Below are 11,373 nucleotides of genomic sequence, written 5' to 3' on the forward strand. Positions count from 1 at the left end.
CTCAGGAAGGAGGCTACCTGCAGGTATTTGGAATACTCCTGGCAGGAACTGACAAGGGCTGTGAACTCAGGCAGCAAAGAAGGATGGACAGGAGAGGAGGGGTCTGAGAGCCTCAGGGCAGGACAGACAAGCTCCCAGGGAGAGAATGACCACAGATGGGGGGATGGGCCAGGCATCTGAAGCAGTGGACAGCTTTTGAGCTCGACCACATGCTGGAGAGAGGTGTCACCACCCACAGACCCTGGGTAAACCTGTGATGGGGGAGGGGGACAAGGTTCTCCTGGGTACCTGCTGAATCTGAGATTCTGCAGGACATCCAGATAGAGGCGTCCAGCAGGCGGTCATGGCCAGAGTCAGACTCAAAGGGAAAATCTTGCTGGAGGCACAGACTGGGCAGCTGTTAGCACAGGGAGGGTTAGAAGCCTGGAAGCAGATGGGCTTGTTAATGGGTCATGTGTGGGGGATGAAAAGGAGACTGAAACCAGGGACTGGGGCATCACAGGCCCGGGCAGCGGGCACACTTGGGTTTGTAACTTTAGAGCTGCCGTAAGAGCATGGAGAGCATGGGGAGGCCCCTCTGCATTGACCCACGTGCCCCCTGTCCCAGTTGGTGGAACACCATTGGTCAGGGGCTGGGGCGACAGAGGAGACAAGACGACTGACATCCATAGAGAAGCATCAGAAGGGTGGGAAGAACGTGGAATCCAGGACAAGAGAAAGTTTCCAGACGGCTGGTGTCCGATGCCTCACAGAGATCAAAGGAACAGGGCCTGAAAGATGTAACTGACTTCTGCAGTGGATATGGCTGGTGACCTTGGAAAGAGTCAGTCCCTCAAAGAAGTGGAATCGCCCTGGGCTGCAGCCTGACAGAGCCTCATGTATGTGGGCGTGGAGGTGTGCAGACAAACGCCTTGGGAGAGAGAGCAGCCAGGGGGTGCGGGGCCTGGGCTGCTGGGGACCCTGGGGGCCAGTGCACACATCCATACCGAGGAAGGGAACGCTGCAGATGGCCCAGGCCTGGAGGCCCGAGTGACCAGGCAAGAGTCATTCCCAGCAGGGAGGGCACCTGGGAACAGAGCAGGGCAGCGAGAGGCCCTGGGAAAGCTGGAGCCTGTGGAAAGGAGGCCGCTTGGTGCTGGTCTTGGCCGTGGAGCTGGCACCTGCCAGAAGCGGCAGAGTGACAGGGAGTTCCTGTTGATGGCATAAAGTCAGAGTCAGAGTTCATGCTATGGACTCGATAAAACGGGTTCTGGAAACTGACTCTAAGGGTGAATGAAAGAAAAAGCAGACATGCAAGTACGCCTGTGGCAAACTGTACAGTATTATTTTTAAAAAGCACATGTGGCTAAGAATATGGAAACTGGTTAAGTGAATTCTGGAACGTTTGCTCAACTGGATGGAATGTCATGAGGTCATGCAAATGTTAACTATGAAGCGTAAAGTGGTTATGCTGGTAAATGGAAAATCAGTTTGAAAATTGTATGTATGCTCTCATTACAACTATGGAAAACGTTTTCACGTGAAGATATACATAATAGAATCCTGAAAATTTATATGAGCTGTTGGTTGGGGATAATGGCAAGGGTACAGATTTTGTTTTTTCTTTCTCCCTTTGGTTAACTCAGTTTGAATCTGAATGCTGCAGCACTGGTTAGAAAAATAAAAAGCACCCTTGTATCTATCTTATTAGTTATCAGCCTATTGAGAGAACACAGCTGAATATCTCCTGTGCTCTGATGGTGTGCAGGCCTAACAGGACAGAGTTCTCGTGATGCAGGATTCCTCTGACATGGAGGTGAGTGTGGATGGCAGGGCTGTTCCCACCACTGCAACCCCGGTCTCCCTGGTCACCCCATAGGCCCAAGTGCCCCTGCATGCTTTCAATGGAAGATGCGCTGGCCGAACTCATTCTCATATTCTTAGCCCACCCCCCTGGCTGGGATGGAGAAGGCAGAGGAGGCGAGCAAGGCCGTCCTGGCCACCCCGTCTAGCACACAGCCAGCGTGGCTCCTGGCTTGGGGTCAGGTCCTTGGGGCCACCCACATGCTCTCGTTGACTCCCACCGTTCACCCCCAGTCTCAGGGGGTAATTGAGCACTGCTTTTGGGTCTCGGTCTCTTAATATTTGTCTTCCACTATTTTGATTTAAATTCTCTGACACAATAGAAAAGTTAGACTTAACTGACATTTTCAGGATATCACATCCAAAAAAATCAGAACATACACACATACTCAAGTGCACACGGAACATTCTCAAGGACTGACCCCATAATGGGCCACAAAACTAACCTCAACAAATTGAGGGGTATAGAAATTATTTCAATTATCTTCTCTGACCACAATGGCATGAAACTAGAAATCAACCACAGGAAAAGAAAGGAGAAAAAAACTGACTACATGGAGACTAAACAACATGCTACTAAAAAACCAAGGGGTCAATGAGGAAATCGAGAAGGAAATCAAAAAATACCTCGAGACAAATGATAAATGAAGACACAACCATTCAAAATCTATGGGATGCCGCAAAAGCAGTGCTTAGAGGGAAATTCACAGCAATACAGGCCTTCCTCAAAATAAGAAAAATCTCAAATTGACAACTTAACTCACCACCTAAATGAATCAGAAAAAGAAGAACAAACAAGACCAAAATCAGCAGAAGGAAGGAAATTATAAAGATCAGAGAGGAAATTAATAAAACAGAGATTCGAAAATAGGAAAAAAAATCAATAAAACTAAGAGCTGGCTTTTTGAAAAGGTAAACAAAATGGACAAACCTCTGGCCAGACTCACCAAGAAGAGGAGAGAAAAAAACCCAAATAAACAAAATAAGAAATGATTTAAATTCTACTCTTCTCCCTTTCTGTAAACTAGCATTTAGAGAGTTTATTTAAAGTATAGTTGATTTACAATGCTGTGCTAATTTCTGTACAGCAAAGTGACCCAGTCTCTCTCTCACACACACAAACACAAATAGTCTTTTGATCTCCCCCATCATGTTCTAAACCAAGAGACTGGATAGAGTTCCCTGTGCTGTAGAGCAGAACCTCACTGCTTATCCATTCTGAATTTAATAGTTTGCGTCTACTAACCCCAAACTCCCAGGCCATCCCACTCCCTCCTCCTTCCCCTTGGGAACCACAAGTCTGTTCCCTATGTCTTTGAATCTGTTTCTATTCTATAGATAGGTTCATTTGTGCCATATATTAGATTCCACATATAAGTGATACCATATGGTATTTGTCTTTCTGACTTACTCCACTTAGGATGAGAATCTCTAGTTGCATCTGTGTTGCTGCAAATGGCATTAGTTTGTTCTTTTTTATGGCTGAGTAGTATTCCATTGTGTATATGTACCACATCTTTATCCATTCCTAAATGTTGATGAACATTTAGGTTGCTTCTATGTCTTGGCTATCGTGAATAGTGCTGCTATGAACATACAGGGGTGTGTATCTTTTTGCATTACAGGTTTGTCTGGATATATGCCCCAGAGTCAGATTGCCGGCTCATGTGTTAGTTCTAGTTTTAGTTTTCTGAGGTGTTACCATAGTGTTCCCCATAGTGGTTGTACCAATTTATATTCCCAGCAGTGCAGGAAGGTTCCCTTTTCTCCACACCCTCTCCAGCATTTGTTACTTGCAGCCTTATTGATGATGGCCATTCTGACCAGTGTGAGGTGGTACCTCATCACAGTTTTAATTTGCATTTAGAGAGTTTATTTACATTCAGAATATTGTTACATGTAAATATATGTTTTGAAGGAGCCACTTGAAGTCAAAGTGGGGGGAGGGCATTCTATCTAGGGGGCCACAGCTAGAGGAGGAAGTGGTGGGGGTGGATTCCTGTTGGCAGGAATCTTCCTTCACTAGAAGATGCTGCCTATGCCAAGTCCTATGACCCTGGCTTCTGGTTTTCTTCAACGATCCACCTTTCCCAAGAGGACTCGATTTATCCTCATCACAAGAAAAAAACAATTGTTTGTAACTACACATATGGTGAAGCACGTTAACAGAGCTATTATGGTGAACATTCTGCAGGACATCAAGGCAGATCTCAGAGATGTTGTGGGTTCTGTTCCAGACCATCACAGTCCAGTGAATGCTGCAATAAAGCGAGCCACGTGAAATTTTTTTTTTTCGGTTTCCTGGTGCTTATAAAAGTTATGTTTACCTTACACTATAGTCTGTTAGGTGTAGCATTATATTTTTTAAAAGAGCACATGGCTTAAATACTTCATTGCTAAAAAATGCTAACCATCACCTGAGCCTTCAGCACATCAATCTTCTTGCTGCTGGAAGGTCTTGCCTGAATGTTGACGGCTGGTGGCTGCTGAAGGGTAGGTGGCCACAGGGATGTCTGGCACATTGACCGACGCTTCTTTTCACGAACAACTGCTCTGTAGCGGGCAGCACAGCCTGACAGCACTTTCCCACAGGACTTCAAACTGCAGTCGATCTTCTCATATCCTGCAGCTGCTTCATCAGCTATGTTTATGGAATAATCTAAGGCCTTTGTTGTCATTTCAAAAGTCTTCACAGCCTCTTCACTAGCAGTAGGTTCCGTCTCGGGAAATCACTGTCTTTGCTCATCCATGAGAAGCAGCTCCAAATCCTTTCAAGTTTCATCTGGAGTTTGCAGCCATTCGGCCTCATCTCCAGGCTCTACTGACAATTCCAGTTCTCTTGCTGTTTCCCCCACATCTGCAGTGACTTCCTCTATAAAGTCTTGAACCCCTCAGAGTCACCCGTGAGGGCTGAAATCAACTTCTTGCAAACTCCTGTTAAGGCTGATATTTTGACCTCTTCTCCTAAATCATGAGTGTTCTTAATGGCATCTGGAGAGGTGAATCTGGAACCCCTATCTGTGGCTTCGATAGCCTTATGAAGTGTTTCTTAAATAATAAGACCTGAAATTTGAACTTTGTGGGCAGTAGTAGTTTCATGGGCTGCAGAGTGGATGCTAGGTTGGCAGACCTGAAAGTCACATTAATCTCCTCGTCCGTCTCCATCACAGCTCTTGGGCGGCCAGGTGCATTGTCAATGAGCAGGAACATTCTGAAAGGAACTTCTTTTTTTTTTTCTGAGCAGTAGGTCTCAACAGTGAGCTTAAAATATCTAGTCGAGTATGTTGTAAACAGATGTGCTGTCATCTAGACTTGTTATTTCATTTATAGAGCAGAGGCAGAGTAGACTTAGCAAAATTCTTAAGAACCCTAGGACTTTGGGAAAAGTAAATGAGCACTGGCTCCGATGGAAAGTCACCAGCTGAATTAGCCCCTAACAGGAGTGGGTCTCTCCTTTGAACTGAAGCCAGGCAGTGACTTCTCCATAGCTATGAAGTCCGAGATGGCGTCGTCTTCCCGCAGAAAGCTGTCTCATCTCCGCTGTGATTCTGGGTAGGGTGGCCACCTTTGTGAATGATCTTGGCTAGCTCCTGGGGACAGCTTGCTGCTTCCCCTGGCCCCTCCATGTTATGAAACGGCATCTTTCCTTCATCTCCTGAACCACTCTCTGCTGGCTTCATGATTTTCTTCTGCAGCTTCCTGGGCCTTCACAGACCTGAAGGGAGTTGAGGCCTGAGGGAGTGTTGGGGCTGGTTTCATCTTCTATCCAGACCATTAAACTTTCTCCAGATCGGGAGCAAGGCAGTGTCACTGTCTTATCTGTGGGTTCCCTGTAGCAGCGCTTCTAATTTCCATCAAGAACTTCCTCTTGACATTTATACTTTGGCTGTTTGGCACCAGAGGCCTAGCTTTCGGCCTGTCTCACCTCTTGATACGCCTCCTCACTCAGCTTAATCATTTCTAGCTGCTGATTCCATATGAGAGACGAGCAGCCCTTCCTTTCACTTGAACCCTAGGAGGCCGTCCTAGGGCTGTCCGTTGGCCTAATGTCCATACTGTTGTGTCCCTGGGGACACGGAGGCCTGAGGAGAGGGAGAGAGATGAGGGAAGCGCTGGTCTGTGGAGCAGTCAGCACACATGTTTATCACCTAAGTTCACTGGCCTGGATGGGTGGGATTCGTGGTGCCCTGAATGACTACAATACGGTAACGTCAAAGACCACGGGTCACAGATCACCCTAGCAAAGACAGTAATAAGGAAAACCTTTTAAGTACTGCAAGGAGTACCAAAATGTGACATAGAAACAGAGAGAGGGCAAATGCTTTAGAGAAATGGCACCGACAGCCTTGCTTGATAAGAGTGGCCACAACCCTTCAACTTATAAAAAACGCAGTATCTGGAGTTCCTTTCACGACTCAGTGGTTAATGAACCCAACTATGATCCATGAGGATGTGGATTTGATCCCTGGCCTCACTCAGTGGGTTAAAGGTCCAGCATTACCATGAGCTGTGAGGTAAGTCGCAGATGTGGCTCGGATCCCGCATTGCTGTGGCTGTGGTGTAAGGCTGGCGGCTACATTCTAATTCGACCCCTAGCCTGGGAACCTCCTATGTGGATGTGGCCCTAAAAAGCAAAAAACAAAAACAAAACAAAACGCAATATCTGGGAAGCACAAGTAAAATGAGGTGTGTCCGTATATACATACCCAATATTATGTTGTAGATCTGAAACTAATATGAAAAAGGATTTGATTTTAGCAAGTGCGATAATTCTAAGTTCAAATGTTCAAAGGTAAGGGTATGAAAAATAATTCGAGTTTAGAGATCCATCTGCAATAGACAGATTTAACATATAATTAATATGCCTGATTTTACAAGGGGCATCAAGGCATGCCTGAGTCACCTAGCTGAAATCCAGGAAGAGGGCAGGAAGCCCGCCCCCTTCGCCTAGCTCTGCCTTTAGCTGCTTATTCGGTTGTAAACTACTCCATCTTGTGGTTAAACAAGGGTACTAACTGCTAGAATCTAGACAGTTTTTTCATGGTGAAAATCACTGTTTTCTGTTATAAAAGTTATGAATGAGCCTTAAAAAACTCAAACCACACCAAAAAGAAGAAAGTAAAAGTTATCAGTAATTTCACTGCCTAAAGATTATCTAGACACAAATAGATTTTCTAAGTCAAATATAGGCACATAATACATGAATACTCTTTGACAAAGGAAAAATGGTTACCATTTGCCTTTTTCACTCCCACCATCTCAACACAATTCAAGAACGGGAGCCAGTCAAGACTGGATCACGTGAGTAGGTTGAAATAAAAACTCAGAATACTTTCTCAGCAAAGAGGGTAACCACCACCTTTGTGGGCCTCAGTATTCCCACCTGCTAAGGGGAGGGAATGGGTGTCAGAGGTTGCACCCCAGTGGGACCCTGAGCCAGCATCACACGTGGTCCCCCCAAGGAAACATCTGGCATTGCTGGATTAAATGATCCCAAAGTCCCCTCTATCCATGTAATGATGCCCTTTCTTCCCCAGAAAACTTCAGAGCGGGAGCCAAGCTTCCTAGCACACGGTCCCTGGACCAGCCACAGCGGCTTCGCCTGGAACTAGCTAGAAATACAAACTCAGAGAGAAATGGCTATGCTCAGGCCTGCTGCAGACACTCTGGGGGTGGGGGGGTGTGAGGGGCGGGGGGCCTGAACGTGTCTCAGGCCCTCCAGGAGACTCTGGGGTGCGCTTGAGGAGCGCTGATGTCGAACATAGAGAAAACACCCCATTCTTATTCACTGATCTCTCACTTCCTCATTATTAACTTTCAAAATGTTCCTTCCATAAAGGATTAGGCTACTACAGTTCAACTGATGGCAATGTGGGTTATACTATTAACTGGTCTGGCAGTTATGGGTCATCTTGATGAAGAAACAGGATGTGGTAACATAAACCTTAGAAACACCACCAGTGACTTGACTGTGGACTTGGCTTTCAAAACCCAGGGACCGACCCTTCTCTACCTCCCCTGCTGGCACTCTGCTCCCAGCCACCACCTGTGTCACCTGACTTGGGGCACGACCTCCTGCCCTGCCTCCCATTCCACCCCCAGGCCTGGAGCGACTCCTTAGCAGGAGGGGTAGACTCCAAAAGAGGGTGCCAGCCTCTGCTCAGAACATGCCCTGACTCCCCTCTGCTGCCAAGGGAAACCATGGACAGCCTTAAAGAGTCCTGAGGCCCACAGGTCACCCTGACCATCTCTGTCTCATGACACTCTTCCCTCTGCTCCGACCACACCTGCCAGCTCCTGGGGTGTGCATTAGGGATCCTCGTTGCCTTTGGGGGCCCCGACACAGCTCTCCCTGGCCTCACTGTGCAAACTCCAACCTCCCCACCCCACCCCTTTCCTGCTCTGGGAGCTGACTCTGCACCAGTGCGATGCCATGCGCCACTATTGTTCCCGACTGGCAGGTGGACTTCTGTGGGGCTGCACCTGGAGCGATCAGTAAGTATCTGTTGGGTAAATGGACAACATGGGGCCTGGCTGAGACCCCTCTCCTTCGCTCTGGAAGCCCAGGCAGGGCATCACCAGCCCAGGTCCATCCATCCAGGAGAGGGCCTCCTAAAGTATTGTGGGAAAAGAAACTCACTTTTCAGTTTTCATTTCAGATTCGTACATCAAAGGACCTCTGATTCTGAAAAATACAAAGCTGGTAGAGCCATTGGGCGGTGTGGAACCGCCAGCGTCTCTCCCTCGGGCGCAGGCCACAGAAACCCTAAGAGAAGGCCGTGCCCCGAGCTGCCCTTGGGATTCATCATGCAGACCCTGTCCAGAAGCCCTTGTGTCCTGGGACTCAGGAATCCTGCTGGCACCTGTGCTCCTGCCCCAGCTTCCCATCTGATAACAACCTATGCTCACACCTGACTTTCTTCGGCTGCTGTAACCAATTACCACAAGCCTAACGGCTGAAAAGAGCATGAGCTGACTAACTTAGTTCTGTGATTAGAGTCCAATCCCGAGGGTTTACCTCACTGGCTTCAAACCAGGGTGCAAGGAGGTGCTGTTCCCTCTGGCAGCTTGGACCACCTTAATACTGAGTCCAGGACTGACTTAGGCGAATCCATTAAACGCATGGAATATGACAGATTACTAAATGCTTAAAATTTTAATTTAACTTTTCTACCTTAAAAGGAAATATATTTACCAAGCCACTGGTGAGTTGTCACTCTTATTGAGCTCAGAGGTTAAGCCAACCACTCAAGAATATTCTGAAAGACCTGGTACTCCAATGAAATGAGTAGCAAGAGCCACACATGAGGTGTGTTGAAGATGAAATGCCCAGCCATTTCCTCCGAGCCCCCCATGACCCCTCAACCTTGCCGGCCTGGGACGTGCTCCCTGTAAGCAGGACATCTCATCTCCGGGCCCCACCCGTGGCTTCCACTCTGTGGAAACAGCTCAGTTTGTAACTGAAAGATCTGCTCTGGAAGTTGGGTGGCTGATCACAGGCCTCCAGATTCTCCCTGTACACCCTCTGCGATTCAAAACGATTTCTAGCAACACATCAGGGAAGCTGTGAGAGGCAGGGCGGGGACATGAAGGCAGGACAGTGGTGGTGAACTGGCCCCTTGCCCTGTGCACCACTGGGATCCCCAACGCACAGGGGGCTGGGAGGGAGGGTTTGGGGGCGGCTGGCAGGGAGACCTCAGTGCGTAAGGCCTCACGGGCAGCTGGAGACCTCATCTCACCCACATGATGACACTGAAGCTTGTGTATCAGGACACAAGTAGGTCCATTATGCTTTTCAAGTGATGAATTTAAAGGCAGGAGCAAGAAACTCAGACATTAACTCAGTTGTCCCACCAACGCAATGATCTGGATGGACATTCTCAATCCCCAGGCCCTGGAGGACTTTAGGGGTACCGTGAACCCTTCGACATCACTGTCTGGGACTCTTTTGTACATGACATCTTCCCAGGGTAAGGGGCCTTTGCCTTCATCTAATTCCATTACTCTAACACGGATTTGAATTTTCACATGGTTTAAATCCGTATTCTCCTGAAGGAAAACCAGGGCTGATGAAGTGCATGAGGGCCTCTGGCTTGGGCAATATTTGTGTGCAGAGGTGTCTCTGGAGAAAGCTTCCATGCCATGTGTCAGGCTGTGGCTGCCAACGCCCTCATCATAGCCTGGGAGAAGCCAGATCCAGGAGGGTCCCGAGAAGGGGGACACAACGGGAACTCCAGCCTTGCCAGCTGAGGGCAGACCAACGGCAGCTCTCAGGACCACAGCTGGTCGTCCTCCTGCTCCTTCCTCGGGAAGCGAGGCCGGGCGTGTCTGCAGGAGGGCAGCTGCCGAGTAGCTAGGGCTTGGCTCTGTACACAGCCTGCAGGGCCCAGGCTTCTGGTCAGTGCTGGCAGCATGACTTCCTAGGGCCTGCTGCTGCGGAGGCTGCCGGGGTCTGCCCCCACTTCTGAGTGGTCTGCGGAGGCCTGAAAAGCAGGGACTTTGCCCATTTTTTACAGAGGTCAGGGCTCCTGGGGGTGGGGACAGTGGCTTCCTGAGCACCTATCCCACAGAGGCTCTGAGCCCGACAGGTGAGGTCCGACCTCAGCTCAGAGTCATTATCACTCGGTCAGCTCTTACCAACAGGGCCTAACTGCTGCCCTTGCGTCATTTTCTGTTTGCTGTGTTTCCCTAAGTAGACTCCAAGCTTGGAGGACAAAACTCCTCAGGACCCAAAGGACTTACCAGTAAAGAGGCTGTGGACGGAGGGAAGAATCCAGACGCATAGGCAGCTGGGGAAGACAGAGGCCACCTCCTGAGTCACTTGAACATCCCAGAGAGGGGTCAGTAGTAACGGCCTCTCCCAAGGTTGAGGGGTTTCCCCCCATGAGCTGGGTGCTGTAGGGAGGGGAGATGCTCATGGACCTGCACATCCAGGACAGTGCGTGCCCAGAGGGGAGGGGAGGGGGCCTTCCCGGTCCGACTGGAAAGCAGATGCTGTGGGCACTGGGCAGTGGAGGGTGGCACAGCTGGGGTGCAGGGGCCCAGCTGGACCTGGTGGCACGTCTGGAGTGGCAAGGGGCTGCAGGCCAGAGGAGTGATCCTGGAGTAGGGGGTGAGGCCAACACTCCTCGATAGTGAGGGGCCCCCAACAGCTGCTAAAGTGACAGCTCTCCAGACCCACAGTGACTGAGGCACGACCCTGGAGCACATGATTCTCTCCTGAGCAGCCTCCTGACTTCAGGGACAGAATCTGCTGTCTGCGAGGACTGTCCCTCCCACGGCTTCCCAGGAGCCGCCCTTGGTCCAGCGGGACCCAACTCCCTAGGGCCGACTCAAGTCAGGTGGCTGAGCCCCAAGAGGCCACAGAGGGGTCAAGGCTTCCTTCTGCAGGGGTCACTCCCTCAGGGGGTCACACACCTGACAGTCTCTCCAGACACCACCCCACTGCCTCCCGCCATGTAAAGACTGTCCAGGTCTCGGGTTTCTGGGACCTGCAGCAGAAAGAAGCCCTGCTCTAAGGGAACAGGAGCA

The sequence above is a fragment of the Sus scrofa genome, chromosome 3 (assembly GCF_000003025.6).
Source record: "Sus scrofa isolate TJ Tabasco breed Duroc chromosome 3, Sscrofa11.1, whole genome shotgun sequence".
Taxonomy (NCBI): domain Eukaryota; kingdom Metazoa; phylum Chordata; class Mammalia; order Artiodactyla; family Suidae; genus Sus; species Sus scrofa.